This window comes from Rattus norvegicus, chromosome 18 (assembly GCF_021556685.1).
Source record: "Rattus norvegicus strain SHRSP/BbbUtx chromosome 18, alternate assembly SHRSP_T2T, whole genome shotgun sequence".
Classification (NCBI taxonomy): Eukaryota; Metazoa; Chordata; class Mammalia; order Rodentia; family Muridae; genus Rattus; species Rattus norvegicus.
The window spans coordinates 3,126,657-3,151,516 of record NC_141551.1 but is presented as its reverse complement, the minus strand read 5'-3'; the positions used below and the strand labels follow the sequence as shown (position 1 = coordinate 3,151,516).

General features: G+C 40.1%; 1 protein-coding gene across 4 annotated transcripts in view; it reads right to left on the bottom strand.

Moving 5' to 3' along the window:
• The window catches only part of Rbbp8 (RB binding protein 8, endonuclease), an 86,695-nt gene extending 79,081 nt beyond the window's left edge, over nt 1-7,614 (bottom strand). For 2 of the 4 annotated variants that reach the window (XM_087592607.1, XM_087592614.1), the window contains exon 1: nt 7,339-7,599. The gene's annotated coding sequence lies outside the window, so the exon portion shown is untranslated. Of the gene's footprint in view, nt 1-7,338 lie in introns of all 4 variants that reach the window. The other 2 variants (XM_087592602.1, XM_087592620.1) reach the window with 2 other exon arrangements.
• Nucleotides 7,615-24,860: the final 17,246 nt, after the last annotated feature.

Here is a 24,860-nt window from a genome sequence, read left to right as displayed (position 1 = left end):
CAATTCTTTTATCTAGTCAATATACTTTATTGTCATGTGTGTGTGTTTGTGTGTGTGTGTGTGTTTGTGTGTGTGTGTGTGTGTGTGTGTTGTAACCATGTCAGAAAGTGAGAATAATACTTAATACTTATCTATAGTTACAGAAACAGAACGTATTCTGAAGGGTTAACTGTAAAAGCAAGTCAGCAGCATTTAGAATATGTTTGTTAAAATATTTCTTGATAGGTTTATGAAAACAAACACATTTAACATTCATCTCTGTTTTAGTTTGCTTCTTTCACTGTGTTAAAACTGGCCAAATGCATCTTGGGGAGGAAAGAGTCTATTTGGTGTATACAACACAAACACAGTCCATCATTGAAGGAAGCCAAGGGAAGAACTCAAGCAGGAGCAGAGGCAGGAACCACTGAAGAAGCTGCTACTGGTTTGCTTCCTCTGGCTTGCTTCCTCTGGTTTGCTTCCTCCGGCTTGCTCAGCCACATTCTTTATAGAAGTTAGGATCCAGCAGTGGAAGTGCACATACTGGGCAGGGCATATCAATTAGCAATCAAGACAATGCCTTATTGGCATTATCACAGGCTAGTTAGCAGACTGAGTTTTAGTTAGTACTTTTTCAGTTTTTCTTAGTTGTAATCAAGACTACGAAATTTTGGAGTAAAATCCTGCTTTAAGCTAGCACACCCTCAGTGACTTTCTTTGTGAACTGTTTAGGACATACAGATGAACTTGTACCTGTTTTATTTCGGTGACTTGCTTTAAGGTTCAATAAAGGAGATGTATCCTACATTCAGCAGGTTGACTGGTGGACTGAACACATCTGAGGAAAAACTGGGCAGGTAACAAGGAACAGGCCAGTTAGGGCTACAAAGCAAGTCCTGCTCTCAGAAAATCAAACCAAGCAATTACAGAGTTTGAAGACTAAATAACTCCTAGGGAGACCCAAGACTCCTGCCTCAGCTCCCTGTGAGTTTTGTGGGTTTGTTGGCAGCCGTAGTCTTCTCAGGGGCTGTGTAGTTGTTAATGATCGAATCCGTACGAAAGCTTTCAGCTGCTTCTTTTTTAAAATCCATTTAATCATCCTGTTCACTTTCTGTTTTCTAGTTTATTTTTGTTCTAGATTGACCTCAGACTTCCAGTTCTGTCTCAGCTTCTTGAGTGCTGAAGTACAGGCATTCATTCACCCACCAACCTCAACTTTTTAATTTAAAAAATATTTTGGAAAAAAATGGTGCCTCAATTTTAACAAAAAATTATTACATAGAAGTTAACTTATAGCCCCAATATATCAACTTACTTCAGAAAGCTTTCTAAATTATGAAATTAGAATAAAATATCATATATTTTAAAAGTTTAAACAGAATAAACTGGGAAAACTTTATCCCGGTACGTTTCATATTTCTAAAAAATTGTGAAGTAAATTTCAATAATAATGAATGGAGGTGGTTTATAACAGGTTCTTAAGTGCAGCATTGGCTAAATGCCTATGTATGTGTGAACCTCTTAATTGTGAAACTAACTACGTTACATCAAATTTATAAGCCCTTTTTGGTCAGGCATGGTAGCACATTATCTATAATCCCAGGAAGCTGAGGCTGGAAGATGGCATGTTCAAATTCAGCCTGGATTACATAGGAACACCCTGTCTTGAAACCGATTAACTAAAAAGACCTATTTTATTCTATGAGAATTTCATAATTCGTATATATAATAATCATATATATGAATATGGATATATAATATTATATATGTATATATACATATATATGTAATATTCATCCCTGGCTTCTCTCCCTAACTCCCCTAGATCCAGACCAGGGCCCATGCAGCCCAGGCTGGCCTTAAACTTATACTGTGCAGCTGAAAATGACCTGAACTCCTGACCCTCTTGCCATCATCTCCCAAGCGCTGGGGTTACAGGTACACACTACAATACTGGGGTCGATTTTTTAGACATTTATACATTAATAATTTCTTTTTTAAGAAATTTTATTATTCATAGACTTTTACTCATCTTACTACACACACACACACACACACACACACACACACACACACACACACATGAAAGATGAAGATGGCTATAAATCAACTTCTGATGGAATTAGTAAAAATAATTTGTACTGGCTTTTCCATTCCTCTGTTGTGGATTCTCTCAAGTACTAAATTTGAAGATGTATTTACTTTTGGGGTGTAGGAGTGTTCTGCTTGAGTGTATGTCCGTGACCCACGCATGTCCCTGGTACTGCAGAGACCAGAGGAGGTACTGGACCTAGAAGGGCTATGAGCCGCCATGTCCATGCTGGGCACTGAGCCCAGCTTCTCTGCGAGAGCAGCAAGTGCTCTTCCCCAACCACTGAGTCATCTCTCTCCACATCCTCATGTACTAAATTAAGTATAATCATCAAAGCAGGCATAGTGGCTTACACCTATAATCTAGCACTTAGGAACCTGAGGCAGGAGGACTGCCCTGAGTTCCAGGCCAGTCTGGCTACCGAATAAAGAACCTCGTTCAAAAACCAAAACCAGGCCAAAGATTTAATACATTGAGCTAGGCATAGTGGCTCATATCTGTAATCCCAGAATGCATGATGTTGAAGGCAGAGGACTGCAAGTTCGAGGCTAGCTTCGGCTATGTATGAAGAACTTTGTTTCAAAAGACAAACAACAAAAACTAAAACCAAAACAAAATAAACCCACAACAACAAATCAGAACAACAAAACCATAGATCCAAGGGCCTTATCTCAGAATTTCAGAAAAGAGCAGAGCAGGAAGTGCTCCAAAACCAACCAACCAACCAACCAACCAACCACCACCACCACCACCACCACCACCACCACCACCACCACCAAACCTGATCATATCCCATCATCAAAGATGGCCTATGCCTATTATTCTTAGCAAGAGTTCTGAGCTGGAAGTAGGACCAGGCTTCAAGCTCTGGCCCTATCTCTACCTACATGTTTTCTAGACTGCTCTTATTTTTCCAACAGAAAGGAGACAAGTTAGTGTTTGTTATACCCAAAGAGATTGCTCTAAGAATGACAAAAAAAAAATAAGAAAAACATAAGAGACTGCAGAGTGCACAGCCCTAAGTGGGATGTCCATGTCATACCCTCTTCCCAAGGCTCAAGGACCATTCCAGAAGAGGGAGTAGAAAGATCGTGGGAGCCGAAGGTGATGGATGGCTACAATGAAACAGTTTTCTGGGCACAACAGGGCCTTCACACATATGACTTCACGGCAGTTCTAACAGCACACTCAAGTCAGACGGAAGTCTAAGCAGAGAGAAGGGGGTGAACACAAAGTACCCCCCACTCCCAGCTGTGGAGCTACTGGCAACTAATAGCTCCTGAAAGAGGGAGGCTCGTCAGTTTTCTTCAAAGGGATGAGCCCACTCAGTTGACCACAATCTAGGGTATAGCCTCACTTCTGCGAATATTTGGGAAGCACAAACTAGACAGGATGGGCTGTGTAGTAGTAGCAGTAGCAGTAGTAATATGGATGGGCAGGAGGTGGGAATGGAATTCTATATACATTATATAGAATTTTCAAGAAATTAATACAAGCATTTAAAATGTTATCTATCCCAGTTTCAAACGTCAGAAGTTATTGCTTGTTTGGAATTATTTCATAACAGTGGTAAATGACCAGGGGAAGGTGACATTGGTACATTTTTACCTTTGCTACTGTGTAGTCGTAAATACCTGACTGTGTTCTCCCTATGAAAGTGTATCTGTTATTATTGGGGTCTGCTCAGCACGCGTATCCTCTCTTCTTATTTGCTGTGCATTAGGGTTGGTTTTCTTGTAATAAAGCAGAATAAACTGATTCAGTTCATCAGCCACCTTAACAACTCGCGTTTCTTTTTAATCTCAAGCATAATTGTTCTAGTAGAATTCAAGCTACATGAAAAGATATACCTTGTCAGATTGCCAGCTTTCTCTTTCATCTGCACCTGTCTCTCCTTTGCTTTCTTTCTGATTTTTACTGAGACCATGTCTCATGCTATAGCTTAGATTGGCCTCCGCCTTGCCTCAGTCCTGCCTCACCTCCCTTGAACTAGGATTACGGGGGGAACTACCATGCCAGGCATCTCTTTCAGGTTCTCTGACCAAGTTCGACTCATTATGTAAACCCATGTGACATCCATATAGTTGGAACACATGACTACGACTGGTGAGTTTTTCCATTTTTAGTCTACTTGCTTAGAACCTGCATGTGTACTCTTCAGGCTCAAGCTCTGGCATCAGGTTATAGGTTACACTTAATTACTTCTGGTAACCAGACCCTCTTGGAAACATTCCCAAACAAACTTGTACTCTTCAAAACCCTCTGCTTCAGCAGAATGAAAGGTGTTACTTAAGAGTCCAATGTAGACAATTCGTTTTTATGTGAATTTTACCAATGACTTTAATGAAGTCTTCGGATCAATCTTGGGAATAGAGTGATTACTAACTGATCATTCTTCTGCTGCTTGGCCCTTTAAAATTGCAGTCAAATTCAGGAAATGAGTTGTCCTTTATTAGAAAATGCCTTTCTCACAGAAAGTCAGGTTTCAGTGCATCTCAGGTTTTGTGTGAATGGATTGAATACATGAAACAAAAAATAAAGCTAAAATTCCTTACTTTCCATTTGAAATTGCTGTATTATTAGCTCAGAAAATTCATATTACATTTAAAGAACTCTATTGATTAACTAAAGAAAAACCACTTTGCTAATGTTTTTCCTGTAGTATATCAGACACTTTGGGGGGCTTTCTTGTTTAAGTGACAATCAGATCCAGGCAGATGAAACCTGAAAGCTCTTCCCTGACCTTTTGGCCTGTGGCCTTCTTTGAAACTACTGGAGACTCTACACAACTTGAAATTGTACGAATTAACAGCCTGCGAGGCCCCTTAGCTGGAAGTCAGAGCTGGTACACATGTGCTGTTTGCCTCTGTTCTCTGACAGGAAAATCTGAGGTTGTTTCATGACTCCTAAGAATATGTTGGCCTTTGAGTACTACTTGTTTGAAGTTGCAGATGGATTTAAAAGTGCAATCTAGGGGCTGGAAAGATGATTAAGAGCACTTGTTCAGTTCTCTTTCCTCATATCACGTGTTCACAACCACCTATGTCTTAGTTCCTCGTCTCCATGGGCACCTAAATATAGGTGGGATAAATTCACACAGGCATACATATTTTAAAATAATCTTTTAAAAAAGTGTGGTCTGCTTTGGCTGTTCCCTGTTTCTTCTTCTCCTCTCAGTCTTGATTCTGGGATGACCTCCCAAATAAAGAATTACACACCGACCAGCAGAGCAGGCCCTACTTCCTGTGGAGGACACTGACTGAGGGGTAAGAGACACACGAGATTTTCGTTTCACTATTTCTTCACCAATGAAAAGGTATTAAACATTTAAGAAGTTGATGCATGGTGGCACACCTTAATTCTGCACTTGGGAGGCAGGGACAGAGAATCTGCTTGGTCTGTACAGCAAGTTCCAGGAGAGCCAAGGCTTTAGAGAGATGCTGTCTCAAACCTGGCTCCACCTCAGAAAAACGTACAAGATTGCATGCGTAGATGGGAGTCAAGCCAGTTGTACATAGCTGTTTGTAAAGATGGTGATGCTTTATTACTGAACATGTGCCTTTGAGATTTTTTTCTGATTGTGTCCATGGCCTTAGTTGGAAGGACTCTTTTATTAGTAATATATAAGGTCTAAATTCCATCATTTCTGGTTACTTTTAGGGCTGTCTGTCTTTAATACGACGAACTGGGAAATTCTTAATATTCTAGTTCATTTTTTACTCATAACAACTCTGCCTGTCTTCAATTATCCAAATCGGTTAGTTGGGGTAAAAGTTCAATTAAATGAAAATTACAGAATTTTATTCCAAAATGTAGAATTAGGCTTGGAATTTTAGCCATGTAAAACATGTATTTGGCTCCTTAATGACTTTCTTCAAAAACCATTAACATAAAAAATGTTCAGAGTTTTAAGTTTGTCTGAACAGAAATCCCTGAGTTTTAAACAGTGCAGTTTACAGTTTTAATTACAATATGCATCAGAATAGCAGAAACAGCATGATACACTCCGAATGCATATTGTACCTAAACACTAACTGAAAAGAGAAAATTCCACTAAATAAAAGTTTTGACGCATATCTCCTCCAACTTGGAAAATGTATGTATGTTGAATAAAATGGATCTTGAGTTGCCGAATCAGCACATTCCTATTGCGGCCTAGCTTTTCAGTTTAACGGAATTACCAGAAAGGTTATGCAGAACTGTCTAGAAGCAGGACTAAGAAGTATCTAAAGGTTTTCTCTATAAAAATGGAAATCTCATTTGAGCATCTCCTGCCCCTGCTTTATTAACATACTACAGTATTGCAGTCTTTTATGTTTGGACATATCCATAAACTAGGGATACTAAGAACAGTGAAAAGATCCACTCAGTCCCAGGTAAAGTCCTGTCAAGATAACCTACGGGTTAGTCAATATGAATCTGTTAATTTTTAAAAGTTCCCTGATACATTAAAATGTCAGCTGTTACAATAAATTCCCCAGAGGATGAGTGCACTCTGTCTGTCTGTGGATGACTGTATGGTGTACTAAAGTAAATCTACAGGACCGCTTACGGTCTACATGGCAAACTGTACAGAAGGGAACTGGATTCATGAAGGAGGTGAAAGAACCACCTTAGAATGTAAGTGAAAGGAAGATCACGGATTCTGTAACATAAAAAGCTTTCAGACCTAACAGGCATGACACAACCTGTCTTCATTCCTTTCTGTTCAGCTCAGCAAGTGCTTTAGAACCCAATCATTAATCAGTTACCAGATTCCACAATCTTTGTTTTTCACACTCCTCAAATCTTGCTGGTAATTGTTCCTCTCAAGTACTTAGGATCCTCAAGCAGGACAATACCTTTTCTCTTTTGCCTTAAAGAAACAATTATTTTATTCACAATTAGATTTACCATATGAAATTGTTACCATGTAGCAACAGCCTGTAAAACATAATAGTATATATTATCAAAGAAATAGATGGCTGAAGATGATTCATTAATAACTGAGATATATTTAACAGAGTTATTTGACTTGGCTTTGAAAATGACAATACTTATAACTAACTTATAAAAAAAGTATGGCAAAATGTGTAGTTTATCTCAATAAATCAAATGAACATAGATACAACTTCATAAAACAATATTCAACCAGGCTTCCAGAGAAGTATAATAATGCAGGTATTTTATGCTGCTGTGTTAAAGTATATCTCGTCTTAAACATCATTTAATTTAATCTTTCAAAGATGCATTTAAAAATTAAAAAATATAAAAAAATATGAACTTACCCTTCAATTCATTTAGACAATGTCTGTCCCTGGTCAGAGGCACCTGGTCAGAGGGTCACCACTAAACCTGAAGATATGAACCTGGATGTTAGATCAGAGTCCGACACCTCTCTGGAGCACACCAGAGTTTGCTAGACACTGCTGAGAGCTGGCAGAGCTCGGCTGCATCTAAGCTATACCCTGTGCGATGGATAACCTAATATGCCTTTCATTGAACTCGCCGGGCAGGTTTTCTACCTGTGCTCTGTGGAACATGGAATCAAACCAGAATATGTTGGCATAACAGGCCAGTCAAACTGGTTCTTCTGTAGATCCAGAACCTGTCCAACCAGTCTGCATCAAAGGCTAGCCCAACATGCTGCAGCGGCTCAGCTCTGCTAAGCTTGTGAGTTATCCCCACCTCCCATCAACTCCCAACAAACTACTCAGAATGTTGTAGCCTGCAGCAAAATAATTCAGTTCTAGTGGGAGGAGTAGCTACGTGCCAGGCACAGCAAGAGTCCATTGTTAAACGCTTCTGCCAGTAGAGATGTGTAAGCAGGTGGTCTGTTATCCTCAGAGGTGGGTAATCTGTTCAAAATGTATTCTAGGGCTCCATGCCAATTAAGGCCTCTACACAGATTATCTACTATGAAGAAGAATCCATGATGCCTGACCTTTTCCACTTATCCATCTAGGTATGTTTTCTAATTTAGGTTTGAGGAATGAGATAACTATTCCCTACAAGGGTAGTTACCCTAGGAGCCAGAAGGAAACATCACCAGAGGGAGAGAAACAGGTGTAGGTTGACCAAACATTTGCCTGGGTGTGTTGTCTTCCTTGTTCTCAATTGATCTTCACCGCATTCCAGAGGCTAGAATTAGAAAGCCTGCTCTCACACCAAAGAGGATTTAGACATTTCTTTTGGGGGGGGGGATTTTTTAATTTACATTTCAAATGTTATTCCCTTATCCAGTTTCCCAGACATAAGACCCCCTACCCCAACCCCTTCCCCTTATTCTAGAAGTGTTCCTCTCCCCAACCACCCTTTACAAAGCCCCCCCACCCCTGACATTCCCCTACACTGGGGGTCCAGCCTTGGCAGGACCAAGGGCTTCTCCTCCCATTGGTGCCCAACAAGGCCATCCTCTGCTACATGTGCAGCTGGAGCCCTGGGTCTGTCCATGTATGGTCTTTGTGTAGTGATTTAGTCCCTGGGAGCTCTGGTTGGTTGGTATTGTTGTTCTTACAGGGTTGCAAGCCCCTTCAGCTCTTTCAATCCTTTCTCTAACTCCTCCAACAGGAATCCCATTCTCAGATCATTCATCTCCGTATTTGACATGCACTGCTTAGCTTCATCCATCTTATCTAGTTTTGGTGGCTGTATATACATGGGCTGTATACCCAGGGTAGGCAGTCTCTGAATGGCTGTTCCTTCAGTCTCTGCTCAAAACATTGTCTCCATATCCCCTCCTATGAATATTTCTGTTTCCCCCTTTTAAGAAGGAGTGAAGAATCTGCACTTTGGTCATCCTTCTTGAGCTTCATGTGACTGTGGATTGTATCTTGGGTAATTCGAACTTTTGGGCTAATATTCACTTATCAGTGAGTACATACCATGTGTGTTTTTCTGTGATTGAGTTACCTCACTCAGGATGACATTTTCTAGTTCAATCCATTTGCCTATGAATTTCATGAAGTCATTGTTTTTGATAGCTGAGTAGTACTCCATTGTGTAGATGTACCACATTTTTTGAATCCATTCCTCTGTTGAGGGACATCTGGGTTCTTTCCAGCCTCTGGCTACTATAAATAAGGCTGCTATGAACATAGTGGAGCATGTGTCTTTGTTGTATGTTGGAGCATCTTTTGGGTATATACCCAAGAGAGGTTTAGCTGGGTCCTCAGGTAGTAGAATGTGCAATTTTCTGAGGATCCTCCAGACTGATTTCCAGAATGGTTGTACCAGTTTGCAATCTCACCAACAATGGAGGAGTGTTCCTCTTTCTCCACATCCTCGTCAGCATCTGCTGTGGCCTGAGCTTTTTCTCTTAGCCATTCTGACTGGTGTGAGGGGGAATCTCAGGGTTGTTTTGATTCATATTTCCATGATGACTAAACATGTTGAACATTTCTTTAGGTGTTTCTCAGCCAGTTGATAGTCCTCAGCTTAGAATTTTGTGTTTAACTCTGTACCCCACTTTTTAATAGGGTTATTTGACTCTCAGGAGTATAACTTCTTGAGTTCTTGGTATGTTTTGGATATTAGCCCTCTATTAGATGTAGGATTGGTAAAGATCTTTTCACAATCTGTTGGTTGGTGTTTTGTCCTAATGACAGTGTCCTTTGCCTTACAGAAGCTTTGCAGTTTTATGAGGTCCCATTTATTGATTCTTGATCTTAGAGCGTAAGCCATTGATGTTCTGTTCAGGAAAAGTTCCCTGTGCCCATGTGTTCGAGATTCTTACTCACTTTCTCTTCTATTAGTTTGAGTGTATCTGGTTTGATGTGGAGGTCCTTGATCCACTTGGACTTAAGCTTTGTACAGGGTGATAAGAATGGATCAATTTGCATTCTTCTACATGCTGACTGCCAGTTAACCAGCACCATTTGTTGAAAATGCTGTCTTTCTTACATTGGATGGTTTTAGCTCCTTTGTCAAAGATCAAGTGACCATAGGTATGTGGGTTCATTTCTGGATCTTCAGTTCTGTTCCACTGATCTACCTGCCTGTCTCTGTACCAATATCATACAGTTTTTATCACTATTGCTCTGTAATACAGCTTGAGGTCAAGGATAGTGATTCCCCCAGAAGTTCTTTTATTGTTGAGTATAGTTTTCACTATCCTGCATTGTTTTGTTATTCCAAATGAATTTGCAAATTGCTTTCTAATTCTATGAAGAATTGAGTTGTAATTTTGATGGGAATTGCATTGAATCTGTAGATAGCTTTTGCCAAAATGGCCATTTTTATTATATTAATCTTGCCAATCCATGAGCATGGGAGGTCTTTCCATCTTCTGAGGTCTTCAATTTCTTTCTTCAGAGACTTGAAGTTCTTGTCATACAGAACTAGCTGGTTAGTGTCACACTGAGGTATTTTATATTATTTGGGACTGTTGTGAAGGGTGTCATTTCCCTAATTTCTTTCTCAGCCTGTTTATCCTTTGAGTAGAGAAAGGCTACTGATTTGTTTGAGTTAATTTTATACCCAGCAACTTTGCTGAAGTTGTTTATTAGGCTTAGTATTTCTCTGGTGGAACTTTTGAGGACACTTAAGTATACTATCATATCATCTGCAACTAGTGATATTTTGACTTCTTCCTTTCCAATTTGTATCCCTTTCACCTCCTTTTGTTGTCTGATTGCTCTGGCTAGAACTTCAAGAACTATATTGAATAAGTAGGGAGAGAGTGGGCAGCCTTGTCTAGTCCCTGATTTTAGTGGGATTGCTTCAAGCTTCTCTCCATTTAGTTTGATGTTAGCTACTGGTTTGCTGTATATGGCTTTTACTATGTTTAGGTATGGGCCTTGAATTCCTGATCTTTCCAGGACTTTTATCATGAAGGGGTTTTGAATTTTGTCAAATACTTTCTCAGCATCTAATGAAATGATCATGTGGTTTTTTTCTTTGAGTTTGTTTATATAGCAGATTACATTGATTGATTTCTGTATATTGAACCGTCTCTGCAACCCTGGGATGAAGCCTACTTGATCATGATGGATGATCGTTGGAATGTGTTCTTGGATTCGGTTTGCAAGAATTTTATTGAGTATTTTTGTGTTGATGTTCATGAAGGAAATTGGTCTGAAGTTCTCATTCTTTTTTGGGTCTTTGTGTGGTTTAGGTATAAGCTTAATTGTGGGTTCATAGAAAGAATTGGGTAGTGCTTCTTCTGTTTCTATTTTGTGGAATAGTTTGGACAGTATTGGTATGAAGTTTTCTATGAAGGTCCGATAGAATTCTGCACTAAACCCATCTGGTTCTGGGTTCTTTTTGGTGGGAGACGTTTAATAACTGCTTCTATTTCTTTAGGAGTTATGGGGTTGTTTAAGTCATTTATCTGATCCTGATTTAACTTTGGTACCTGGTATTTGTCTAGAAAATTGTCCATTTCCCCAGATTTTCCAGTTTTTTTTTTTTTTTTAAATATGGGCTTTTGTAGTAGGGTCTGATGATTTTTTGAATTTCCTCAGATTCTGTTGTTATGTCTTCCTTTCCATATCTGATTTTGTTAATTTGGACAGACTCTCTGTGCCCTCTGGTTAGTCTGGCTAAGAGTTTATCTATTTTGTTGATTTTCTCAAAGAACCAACTCCTGGTTTTGTGGCTTCTTTGTATAGTCCTTTTTGTTTCTACTTGGTTGATTTCAGCCCTGAGTTTGATTATTTCCTGCCCTTTACTCCTTCTGGGTGTATTTGCTTCTTTTTGTTCTAGAGCATTTAGGTTTACTGTCAAGCTGCTGATATATGCTCTCTCCTGTTTCTTTTTGCAGGCACTCAGAGCTATGAATTTTCCTCTTAGCACGGCTTTCATCGTGTTCCATAATTTTGGGTATGCTATGCTTTCATTTTCTTTAAATTCCAAAAAGACTTTAAATTCTTTATTTCCTCCTTGACCAAGTTATCATTGAGTAGAGCATTGTTCAACTTCCATGTATATGTGGGCTTTCTGATGTTTCTGTTGTTATTGAAAAGCAACTTTAGTCCATGGTGATCTGATAGGATGCATGGGATTATGTCAATCTTCTTGTATCTGTTGAGGCCTGTTTCATGACTGATTATATGGTCAGTTTTGGAGAAGGTACCATGAGATGCTGAGAAAAAGATATATTCTTTTGTTTTAGGATGAAATGTTCTATAAATATCTGTTAAGTCCATTTGGTTGATAACTTCTATGTCTCTGTTTAATTTCTGTTTCCACGATTTGTCCATTGATAAGAGTGGAGTGTTGAAATCTCCTACTATTATTGTGTGAGCTGCAATGTGTGTTTTGAGCTTTAGTAAGGTTTCTTTTATGTATGTAGGTGCCCTTGCATTTGGAGCATAGATATTTAGGATTGAGAATTCATCTTGGTGGATGATGAACTCAAAGTGAAACTTTGATTCATCAAAGGAAACTTTGATGAATATGAAGTGTCCTTCCTTATCTTTTTTGATAACTTTTGGTTGAAAGTCGATTTTATTGGGTATTAGAATGGCTACTCCAGATTGTTTCTTCAGACCATTTGCTTGGAAAGTTGTTTTCCAGCCTTTTACTCTGACGTAGTGTCTGTCTTTGTCTCTGAGGTGTGTTTCCTGTATGCACCAAAATCCTGGGTCCTCTTTATGTATCCAGTCTGTTAATCTATGTCTTTTTATTAGAGAATTGAGTCTACTGATGTTGAGAGATATTAAGGAATAGTGATTGTTGCTTCCTGTTATTTTTGTTGTTAGAGGTGGTAGTATGTTTGTGTGTTTCTCTTCTTTTGGTTTTGTTGCAAGGAGATTACTTACTTGCTTTTTCTTTCTTTCTTTTTTTTTTTTTCTTTTTTTTGGAGCTGGGGACCACACCCAGTGCCTTGCACTTGCTAGGCAAGCGCTCTACCACTGAGCTAAATCTCCAACCCTATTACTTGCTTTTTCTACAGTGTAGTTTTCCTCCTTGTGTTGGAGTTTTCTACCTCTTATCCTTTGCAGGACTGGATTTGTAGAAAGATACTGTGTATATTTGGTTTTGTCATGGAATATCTTAGTTTCTTCATCTATGTTAATTGAGAGTTTTGTGTTCTCTTAGGGTCTATATTCCATCCGTCCAGGATCTTCTAGCTTTCATAGTCTCTGGTGGGAAGTCTGGTGTAATTCTGATAAGTCTGTCTTTACTTGACCTTTGTCCCTTACTGCTTTTAATATTCTCACTTTGTTCTGTGTGTTTGGTATTTTGACTATTATGTGACCAGAGGAATTTCTTTTCTGGTCCAATCTCTTTGGAGTTCTGTAGGCTTTTTGTATGTTTATGGGCATCTCTTTCTTTTGGTTAGGGAAGCTTTCTTCTATAATTTTGTTGAATATATTTACTGGCTGTTTTATTTGGGAGTCTTCACTCTCTTCTATACCTATTATCCTTAGGTTTGATCTTCTCATTGTGTCCTGGATTTCCTGGATGTGTTGGGCTAGGAGCTTTTTTGTTTTACATTATCTTTGATGACTTTGTTGATGTTTTCTATGGTATCTTCTGCCCCTGAGATTCTCTCTTCTATCTCTTATATTCTGTTAGTGATACTTGCATCTATGATTCCTGGTCTCTTCCCTAGCTTTTCTATCTCCAGGGTTGTCTCCCTTTGTGCTTTCTTTATTGTTTCTATTTCCATTTTTAAATCCTGGGTGGTTTTGTTCAATTCCTTCCCCTGTTTGGTTGTGTTTTCCTGTAATTCTTTAAGGGATTTTTGTGTTTCCTCTTTAAGGGCTTCTACTTGTTTATCTTTGTTGTCCTGTATTTCTTTAAGGGAATTACTTGTGTCCTTCTTAAAGTCTTCTATCATCATCTTGAGATGTGATTTTAAATCCAAATCATGCATTTCTGGTGTGTTTGGATATTCCAATTTTTGCTTTGGTGGGAGAACTGGGCTCTGATGATGCCACGTAGTCTTGGTTTCTTAGGTTCTTGCACTTGCCTCTTGCCATCAGGTTGTTTCTGGTGCTGCTTGTCTTGTTGTCTCTGTGGCTTGATCCTCCTGTAAGCCTCTGTGTCAGCACTCCTGTAGACCTGTTTTCTTTCAGCTGGATCTTGGAACAGAGAGCTGCTCTTGGGTTTGTGTGACCTGAAGCCTCCAGGTGGGTTGCTTGGCCCAGAAGAGTTGCTCTTACTTCTGCTCTCAGGTGTGTAGGTGCTCCTGGCAAGTGGCTTTCAGCTCTTGGCGCAGGCAGAATCCCGAAGGATCCCGCCCCTCACTGCTCCTACATCCCTGTACCCAGAGGGCACAGATGGTACTAGGCAGATTCCTCTTGGGTTAGGAATGTGGGCAGAAAGTGGTTGTCTTCTCTGAGTTTTCAGGATTGTCTGCACTTCTGAGGGTCCAGCTCTTTCCCCCGACGAGATTTGGGTACAGGGAGCTGTGGGACCAGTTCAGTTCAGTTCAGTTCAGTTCAGTTCAGGTCCAGGTTCCTGCTGCTGACAGCTCCTATATTCCTGTATCCAGAGGCCACTATGCAGGTTCTTCTTGGGCCAGGAATGTGAGCAGAAGTGGCAGTCTCCCCTGAGACCTCAGGATTCTCTGCACTTCTGGGAGTTCAGCTCTCTCCCCGATTTGGGTGCAGGGAGCTGTGGGACTGGTTGATTTAGAAACTTCTAACTTCAGATATTCAGTTTGACACCGATTATTAATATCTTGTATGTTCCAGGAACTGCGCCAATTTCAGGGTAATGGTGGGAGAGCTAGTTTTAAGGAGAGATGGGAATGATGTCAAAGTCTCAGTTAAACAGGTCTAGTACACGTTTGCAAGGAGGCACTGGGCACTTAGGACTGCGTTTTGATAGAGATTTTATTTTATGTCATTTTTTAGCAATATCAAGTGAGGTTCTTATTCATAACACATGTATGTGTAAACAGTGTTTTGTACTGAGACAGTGATTATCTTCTCTGCTCAAGCATCATCCAACTGAGGCGATGCTTAAAATCATAGTGCCGGATCTCACGTAGGCACTGTGCTTGGATAGGTGCAGTGTGGCCAAGCACTGCTGTTGAAGAGCCCAGAAGGCTCAGACTCCATGCTCTGCCTACTCTCCTCCCTCCCTCCCTTCTTCTTCCCTGATCCCCCACTCTTCTACTTCTCTTCTTAAAACAGGTCTCATGTAGCCCAGGCTGGCTTCAGTTTTTTGTTTTGTAGTGGAGGGTGACTAAGCCCCTGTTCCTCTTGCCTCTGATTTCCAAGTGTGGGGGTTATAACTGTGCTCCACTCTCCCAGGCAAAAAATTAAAGTGTGTGTGTGTGTGTGTGTGTGTGTGTGTGTGTGTATGTGTGTGTGTGTGTGTGTGAAAACCCCACTGAATAACTCAGACTGCCCTGATACTATGCAGACTTGAACTCACGCGTGTCCTGCCTCAAGCTCCCAAGTGCTGAGATTCCATGAGCCATCACGACTAACTTCAAGTACTCTTCTCATTCTGATTAGTGAAGTCACAAAGTTGCTTTACTTTTCCAATGTGTCTGGAACAATGACTGACATTTTGAAATGCTGTAAATGTTGTAAGTGACTGTTCCAAAACAGCAATGCTAGATGCCAGGAAAACCTCTGCGAGTAGGTATTCTGTGAATCCGACTGCCGAAGGTCTATAATTATAAGAGGAAGGTGGAATCCTAGGGAAGAGAGCGGGCACCACTGTGAGAACAGTGAAAGTGTTACGGAAGACTGTTTTAGAGCAGGTCCTTCCAAAAAGCTCGCTCTCTCTCTCTCTCTCTCTCTCTCTCTCTCTCTCTCCCCACCCCCCCCTCTCTCTGTGTGTGTGTGTGTGTGTAGGCCAGGGGAGGATGTCATGTGCCTTGCCCCTTGCCTGTTTGTCATTTTCTGTCTTACCCCATTGAGACAGGGACCTCTCAGTGAACCTGGAGCTAGGCTGGCGGCCAGCAAGCCTAGGTGATGACCTCACCTTCCTGCCTTTCCCCTGGTCAGTGCTCAGGTTATAGACACATGCACACTGGGCCTGGCCTTTTGCATGGGTGCTGGGACCTGCACCATTCTCTTTATGCTTGCACAGCCAGTGCTCTTCCTTACTGAGCTGCCTTCAGCTCCAAGCTGGGTTTCATAAGCTTTGTCTACTCACAACACCCTTTTAACTGAGAAATATTTACACCAGCTTGGGTACCTAGAAATATAGAGTAGGTATGCCAACCAAACATTTACTTACAATAAATCATAAAAAACAAATTCACTTTAAAATCATTTTTGCTATATGTACAATTTTATTATATATTATATGTATAATTTTATTAAAGAAGAATCTAATTTAATGGAAGTTTATCTCTGTTTATTTTTACATAGAGAGTTAATCTTGGCTAAATATTTCATTCTGCAGGATGTCGAACATTAGTAATATTTTGTATAGTTGATTGACCATTAATAATGTTTTTCATAGTTGGTTGATGTTTTAATTTTATAATAGTTGCTGCAAACACTGCTTCACATAAAATACATTGTAAATAAAACAACAGATACACAGAACGTAGTATAGAGTGGCTGAAATTAGTTTAGGCCATTTCAGAAATTACCAGAAATTCTGTTCTAATCTCAAACCAAATTAACTTAATGTTTCTCTTTCTATCTCTCTCTTTTTTTAAAATGAAACTTAGGTCAGCAACTCAAACAGTAACTTTTGGTATTTTGGTTGTAAGCCTAACTTTTCATAGCTGGGCTATCTCTATAGCCTGTGAATTTTTCTTAAATTTCTTATTTTCCTCTTCCCAACTCCTCCTAGATTCTCTTTACACAACTTGGTTCTCTTTCTTTCAAAAAAGAAAAAAATCAAAAACAAACAGCAACAACAAAACAACCAACCAAAACCATGCCAAACCAAAATGAAACAAAAAGCCCACAGAAAAACCTTGGAGTTCATTTTCTGTTGGCTAACTCTTCCTTGGCGTAGACCTGCCCTAGGATGTGGTTGATGCACCCAGAGAGACTCCATTGGAGAAAACTGATTTTTCCCTTTGTCAGTGGGTGTCAATTGCAGATAGCTTCTTAGTTAGGAGTGGGACCCCATGTCCACTCCCCCCGACCCCCCAGTGCTGGAGTCTCATCTAGCTTGAACCTGTGCAGGTCTTGGTGTGCGGCCATTGTCTCTGAGTTCATATGTGCACTCAGCTCTGTCGTGTCCGGAAGACACTGGTTTTGGGAAGTCACCAATCATCTCTGGCTCTTACAGTCTTTTCTCCTCCTCCTCCTCTTCCTCCTCCTCTACCTCCTCCTCCACTTCTGCATAGATCCCTGAGGCAGAGTGTGGGGAGGGGGTTGGAGAAGACATCCTATTTGAGGCTGAGTGTTCCAAAGTCTCTCACTGTCTGCATGTTGTCCAGGGTGGGTCTGTGTTAATTCCTGTCTACTGCAAGAGGTTTCTCTGATGAGCGTTGAAGGTGCAGTGTCTGTGTATGGTATAACAATATGTCATTAGGAGTATTTTATTGCTATTCAAACTGAGATTTTTAAAATCAAACATCCTAATACAGTATAATCCAAAGCTATAATTTGGTAGCTATATACTAAGAAATGATGTAGGAAAATATGAAAAGTCTTTGTGTTCTTTATTATATGTAAATACACTGTAGCTGTTCAGACACACCAGAAGAGGGCATCGGATCCCATTACAGATGGTTGTGAGCCACCATGTGGTTGCTGGGATTTGAACTCAGGACCTCTGGAAGAGCAGTCAGTGCTCTTAATCACTGAGCCATCTCTCCAGCCCAGTCTTTGTGTTCTTTAATTGAAATAAATTGCTGTAAGAAGAAAACTTTGTATGTACAGTAAAAAGTACAAGAGTTCATAACATAGAGTCGTCTCTAACATGACCCCAGGGTGGAGCAGGAAGCACTCATTAGTTAAGGTGTATGTTGTGTGTTCAGTGACAAGGCTGCAGTGACTACACGGCCAAGCACCTGCTAGAGACACCTGAGCTCCACTACACATGTGACTGTGGATTCATTCTCACTCATTGCAGCTTCAGAATCTTTTACTGTTATCAAGAGTTTTGTGACAGGGTGTATTTAGTTACACAACCCCATCTGCCACCAGTAATCAACAATCTAAGGAGTTAGACTCAAGAGATTCTCATTTTCTCTCTCCACCTCTGTCTCCCCCTCCCTCCGTCTGTCTATGACTGCATTGGCTATCTGCAGGGCAACATAGAGGTAGACGTGTGAAGAAAGTTCTTTTGACTTGGTACCATGAAAAAGTGTTATGTATCTGAAGATACCATAACTCAAAACTTGGTTATTTCCTGGAGGAAGAGTCAGAGGCTATTTTAGACTTTGTAGGCTAAATTGTTTTTGTTGCAACTATTAAAAGCAGATTTAGCCAGGCCTGACTATTTCCTCAGCAATCAGGAGATTGCTAGGCAAGAGATTGCCAAATTCAAGACTGGCCTGTAATGATCCTTCCTCAAACACAAACAACAGAAAGGAAACACACAAAACCCCCAACAAACAAACCCAAATGAGAAGCACTTGTAAGTGGGGGTGGGGGTCTTTCCATCTTAATTAACCTTATCTAGGTAATCCTCTGGGTATGCCCAGAGGCTTGTATCAAAGGTAACTCTAGAGTTTGTCAGGTTGACAAGCTTAACCACCACAATCTATCTCAATAAAAACATGCACCCTCCTGAGTCCAAAGTATTAATCTTTATCTCAGAGCAGCCACCCACCCTAAGAGAAAGGGGTGGGTTCTCTCAATATTTGCAGTAGAGATGGCTGTTGTTTGGATGGTTGAGTGTCTCCTAACTGTCCCTGTGTTTTAAGCCTGGTTCCCCATGTGGCACAGGTGAGGGTGAATGTGACCAATGAAAGGTAGGGACTTGTGGGACATACTTAGGTCACTAGAGTTCTACCATTAGAAGGATAATCTAAGTATTGTGGGACTCCTGTCCTTCTCTGGCTTCTGTGTTGTCAGCTGAGGACACTCTACCTCCTGTGTTCTTGTCATCACAATGACACGCACAATGATGCTTTTACTGGAGCCCCATCTAACATTGGAGCTATGATCCTGGACCTCCAGGACGATATGCTAAATACACACCTCTGCTTTATAATATTGTAATACCCAGCTTTGGGTATTTTATTATAACAAAATATACATGTGAATAAATACATTTGAATATGAGAAAATAAACATGGAGACCAAAAGATCTACTTTTGTCCTGTTTCACTTTCTCCAAGGAAATCATCACGGAGGTTGCTACAGTTCAGGTACCGTTTTCATATAAGCATCAGTGTGATTGATGGGTGGAGTCGTTATCCTATGGTGGCATTAGAATTCCAATGAGTCGTTTGCTGTGCAGTTAATCTCAGTAGGTAGAGTGTGGAACATAAAGATTATTTTTGCTTCATTTCCTTCCTGTTTTTCACCTAGAAATGCCATTTATATTGACATGCAGACTTATATCTAATTTTTTCTTCTCTATACATATGAGTACCCATCAAAGCTCAGTTTTCAGAAGTCATTGCCAGAAGCAGCAGTATAGTTTGGTATACCCAATAACTTTTTAAATTTCTGAAATATCTCTTATACCAAAATTTGATTTACTAAATTCACAGAATAATTATAATAAGTGATATTGAGTTTCATTCTGAAAGTTTCTTTTAAAACCAGGTGTTTACTTCTTATTTTAACCTGGATGTCCCTAAGGAAAGTTCTCTGTCATGCTATAGTATTGTTTGCCTCAATAACAAAATATAATCAAAGTACATTTCTATCTTACAGCAAAACAAAACAACTATTTATTATTTAGCTTTATTATTTTATAGTAAAGCTAAGCTACTGCATGTATCTGGGAATCTTTTTAAACCGATTTAAAGTTAATAGAAAATGGGGCTAATGTTCCTGGATCATAAAATGAGGAAGGCAATCAAACGATACAAGCCCTGACTTGCATGTACAGGAAAAGTATGCACAAACACTTGTACCTGCCAAGTTTTCCAAGCAGACATTTGTAACACACTACTCAATACTTAGTTGAACCTGATCACCACAAAATTAAGAGCATCTGAAAAGCTCCAATCAAGAGCTTGCCTTAACTACTCCGAGGTTATAAATATGGGTTAGTTGGTTATTCATCAACATGGTGAAATTGACAGATAATATTTTGATGTTTATTCAACACAAGATACTCATTGTAAGAGTCTTCAGGGTCAGTGAATAATTAAACATGAGAGAATAAAAGCATATGAAGCTATAAGGAAACATTTTACAGAGAGTGCCTTTTAAAATGTGAGCTGAGTTAGTATTCAGTTCTCCAAAAACTGCAGCTGAGATGAGACTTGGGTGCAGGTACAAGTGCTTTGTGAGAAATGTGTTTTGTTCTGAAATAGTAGATCCCGTGGGGAGGTAAGCCTGGAAAGGAAAACAAAGGTAGGTCATGGTTTCAGCATTAGCATTAGAATTAGGAGACTCCACAGTGTACCTGTAGTGAGTTTATTCTCCCTGGAGGCAAAGGAACTGGAATTTCATACTCTATAACCAGTCTTGGGTAGTTGAAACAGATGAAAACATCTAGGCATTTGCAGTATCCACGCCTGACGTGGCTCTAGAAGCCCAAGGGTAATTTTTGAAGCAGGTTGCAGGTCTAGGAACATTAAGCATAATGAATACCAAGATGTAGGTATAAGAACTAGATTTACCCTACCACCTGGAGCAATGGCACATAAACAGTATATAAACAATGGCTTCCACGTCATTGAACACTGGTCAGTAAAGAACAGAGGGTAACAAACGAGTCCAACAATTACCCAGTTTACTGTCTGGAGAGCAGTCAAGCTACCTCAAAGAGTGGACATCAAGTCTAGTGGTCTACAGAGAATGACCTCTTGGATAAATATGCCCCCCAAACTCATTTTAAATATATAAAGCTAGTGAATTAGAGATAAAGCTAAGTGAATTAGAGATTAAGGGGGGGCCACTCCTGTTCTAACACTAATGTGAAGAAACCTACTATCAGGCAAAATAGGCTTTTTATCTGTTAGTTTACTGAGTTGACCTGATAATTCAATAGATTTATCTTTAATATAAATGATATATATGAAGCAAAAGTTGATAAGGTTGAAAGGGAAGTACAAATTTATAACTAACCCATTATATATCTGGAGATTCTAAAACCCATCTCAATGATTGATAGAAGAACTAATCAAGAAATGAGAAAGAACATAGAAAGCCTATCATTGTTGTGGTGGTTTGAATATGCTTGGCCCGTGGGAAGAGGCACCATTAAGGAGTATAGCCTTGGAGGAAGCATGTCCCTGTGAGGGTAGACTTTGAGGGCCAATGCTCAAACTCTGCCCAGTACAGAAGAGTCTTCTCCTGGCTGCCTTCAGATCAGGATGTAAATCTCTCAGCTCCTCCTCCAGCACCGTGTCTGCCTGGATGCTGCCATGCTTCCTGCCATGATGACAATGGACTGAACCTCTGAAACTGTAAGTTAGCCCCAATTAAATGTTGTCCTCATAAGAGCTGCCTTGTTCATGGTGTCCCTTCACAGTAATGGGAACCCTAAGGCAACTGTCAACTACCAAGTATGGTTGAACTTGTAGATCATTCTACTTAAAAATAAAAAGCAGAACGTATGTTCTTTTCATACACACCTGGAACATTTACAAACTTATGTTCTGGATCATAAATATTATATATATATATTATATATGTAAATATATATAGTATGGGAATACAAAATGACAAGTTAAGAAGCAGAACTCTGTATGGTAGTGTGTGCCTACAATCCAAAGATTCATGAAACAGAGGCTGTTCTGGGCTAGCCTTAGCTATCTGGTGAGTTCAGAGACAGTCATGGACAATAGATATACTCTTACCTCAATAAAGACAAATGCCCACCTGTTTTTCTGTATATTATTCCAACTGGTTTTGAAGTCTGTGAAGATTAATTTGTTAACTGTTAGTTCATAATGTCTCTAAGTTCTGTATTAGGTAATTCTAGTTAACATTAGTGATGTTTAGAAAATTTTATATGTTGCCTCAAACCAACATATAAATAACACCTTAGCTAAGAAAATGATCATTCACATATACTAAATGAGTTAATATTAAAATAGAGAATTTGGACTCTGTTAACACAAATTTGGAGATATGACAGTCATGTCAATGTAAATGGCTAAGCTTCAGTATCCATAATATTAGGTAAATATACTATATGAATGAAAACTTAATAAAGTAAATATATAAAAGTAGCAGTATTAGCTGGGTGTGGTGCCACACACCTTTAATCCCAGTGCTTGGGAGACAAAGATAAGATGATCTCTGTGAGTTCCAGGCCAGCCTGGTCTACATAGCAAATTTCCAGACAATGGAGACTACAGTGAGTGTCAGTAAACAAACATGCTAACAGAACATGGCAGCACTGAGTGTCAGTAAACAAACATGCTAACAGAACATGGCAGCACTGAGTGTCAGTAAACAAACATGCTAACAGAACATGGCAGCACTGAGTGTCAGTAAACAAACATGCTAACAGAATATGGCAGCACTGAGTGTCAGTAAACAAACATGCTAACAGAACATGGCAGCACTGTAAAGCTGTGACTAAACCGTGGTTGAAGCTGTGACGGCTAAGCTCTGTTGTAAACATGACTAGATTGAGACTCACCATGGAAATATGTCTCTGGGTATGTCTCTAGGAAAGCTTAACTGAGGCAGGAATCCAGTGTGTGTGGTGCCATCATATAGACGGGACTGAACTACTGGACTGAACATGAAGTAGCAAGAGAGCAGAGCACCAGCCTTCATCTCTTTAAGCTTCCTTCCCGGCTGGAGACAATGTAACCAGCTGCCTCAAGGCTCACGCTTCTGCTGTGCAGCACCCTTCACCTGTGAGCCGGAGTAACCACCCGCCCTCCCTCCCTCCCTCCCTCCCTCCCTCCCTCCCTCCCTCCCTCCCTCCTTCCTTCCTTCCTTTCTTAAGGAGCTTTTGTCATGGCAGCAAATCAAGCAAGTAAGATAGAAGTTAACCATAACATCATTCAAGAGAACTGGACAAACCCCATCCCTGTTCTCGTCTGAGTCTTACTTGGCTCCTGAAGTGCCTCTCACCTGCCTCCTTCATCCCAGGTTAGTTCTGTAGATGAGGCACTCACTCTTCAGTTGGATCTGCTGTGTGCAACTTGCAAAGTTCTTCGTCTCGTGTGGAAGCTTTCACATGTTTGTCACTAGAATTTTTAGCTGTATATTAGATAACTTGTTACTGTGACTAAATATGAGACAGGGAGCAATCTATGGGAAGAAGGGTTGGTTTTTACCAGGTTATGGTTCATCACTTAGAGAAGGCATGGTGGGAATAAACTTCATGGTGGCAGCAGCTGGGACATCTTACCTTGCACCTAGGCAAAACGGGAAACAGCTGAACTGAGGCCACAAGACCCACTCTAGAGGTTGATTTCCTCTAGTAGACTCCACTATCTAGAAGTCGTAAGCCTCCCAGAGCAGTGCTCTCAGCTAGGGACCAGGGATAGCTAGGGCTACATTGTAGATAGACTGTGTCAAAAAAATTTTTTTTCTTCCATTTCAAGTTTTCTCTCAGATATGTTTTTCTTCCTGTGTTCATGATCCTGGGCTTTACTGGTTGGTTTCCCAGGCTTCTGACAATCTTGTCTTTGGTATCTTACATTCTGTTTAGACTTAAATAGGGTGTTACATCCTGTCACAACATGGATGGGATGGCTAAATCAGAAATTGATTTTCTCAGTTTTGGAAGCTAGAAATATGAGATTGAAGAATTAGCCGGATGATGGGTGGTGCCTCATATCTTTAATCTCAGCACTCATGAGGAAGAGGCAGGCAAATCTGTGAGTTAGAGGCCAGCCTCGTCTATAGAATGAGTTCCAGGACAGCCAGGGCTACACAGAGAAACTTTGTCTCCAAATGAACAAACAAATAAGTAAGTAAGTAAACAAACAAAACGGCTAGGTTGTCTTCTGAGGACTATCATGGAAGGCCGAGCTATTGCAAACCTTCCTTGCAGGTGGCTTTGTTAGCTCTTCTTTTTGTAATCGCTTCCCTGTGTCTAAGCCTGTGTCTAGACTTCCTCATTTTAGTCAGAACTCTGGACATACCAGATTAGGACCCATTCTAATGTCTCTATTTAACTTAATTTCCTCTTCAGTTGCCCATCTGCAAATAAAGATTCATTTCGAAGCACCAAGGATTAGCACTTCAATCTAAAAATTTGGAGACGGACATCACTCAGCCTGTAGTGCTGCACTTTTGTTAATTTTACCTTTTAATGCTTTTGTTTCTTAGAGTTTAGAGTAGGAAAGTCCTCCTTGTAGCCATTTAGTTTAGCCAAACAGCCTTAGCTGAGCAGAGTTGAGTCCTAACTTCACATATCTGGGAACAAGAAGCAGCTAGATGGGTAGATTATTAGATTCTCTCCAGAGCACTCACTGTTAGCCAGGGATTGGGGTTTTACTAAAACACTCGTGGGGCCAGTGTTGATGAAAGACGGTTTCCACACAGCAGGAAGACTTTGGAGCTAGTTATGTAACCTGAGCACCGTCTGCCTTATAAATTACAATATAAATTAAAATTTATTTTAGCGTGGATAAGAATACACTGCTCCCATGTTAGTGGTCAAGTTAGCATCAACTGTAGAATACTCGCAAGAACTTACATCCTATCTGTATTTGATGCTGGAGCAATTGGTATACGTAAACTTTTAATATGAAGATACAGGAATGCAGAGAAAGATGAGCTTGTGGATGAGTATAGTACAACTTCTTTTGTTTGTAGTCGCCCTGTCTGGGTGGTAAAGAGCTCCTCAGCTTGAGCACAGTGAAACCGACATCATTCCTTGGCTTTGT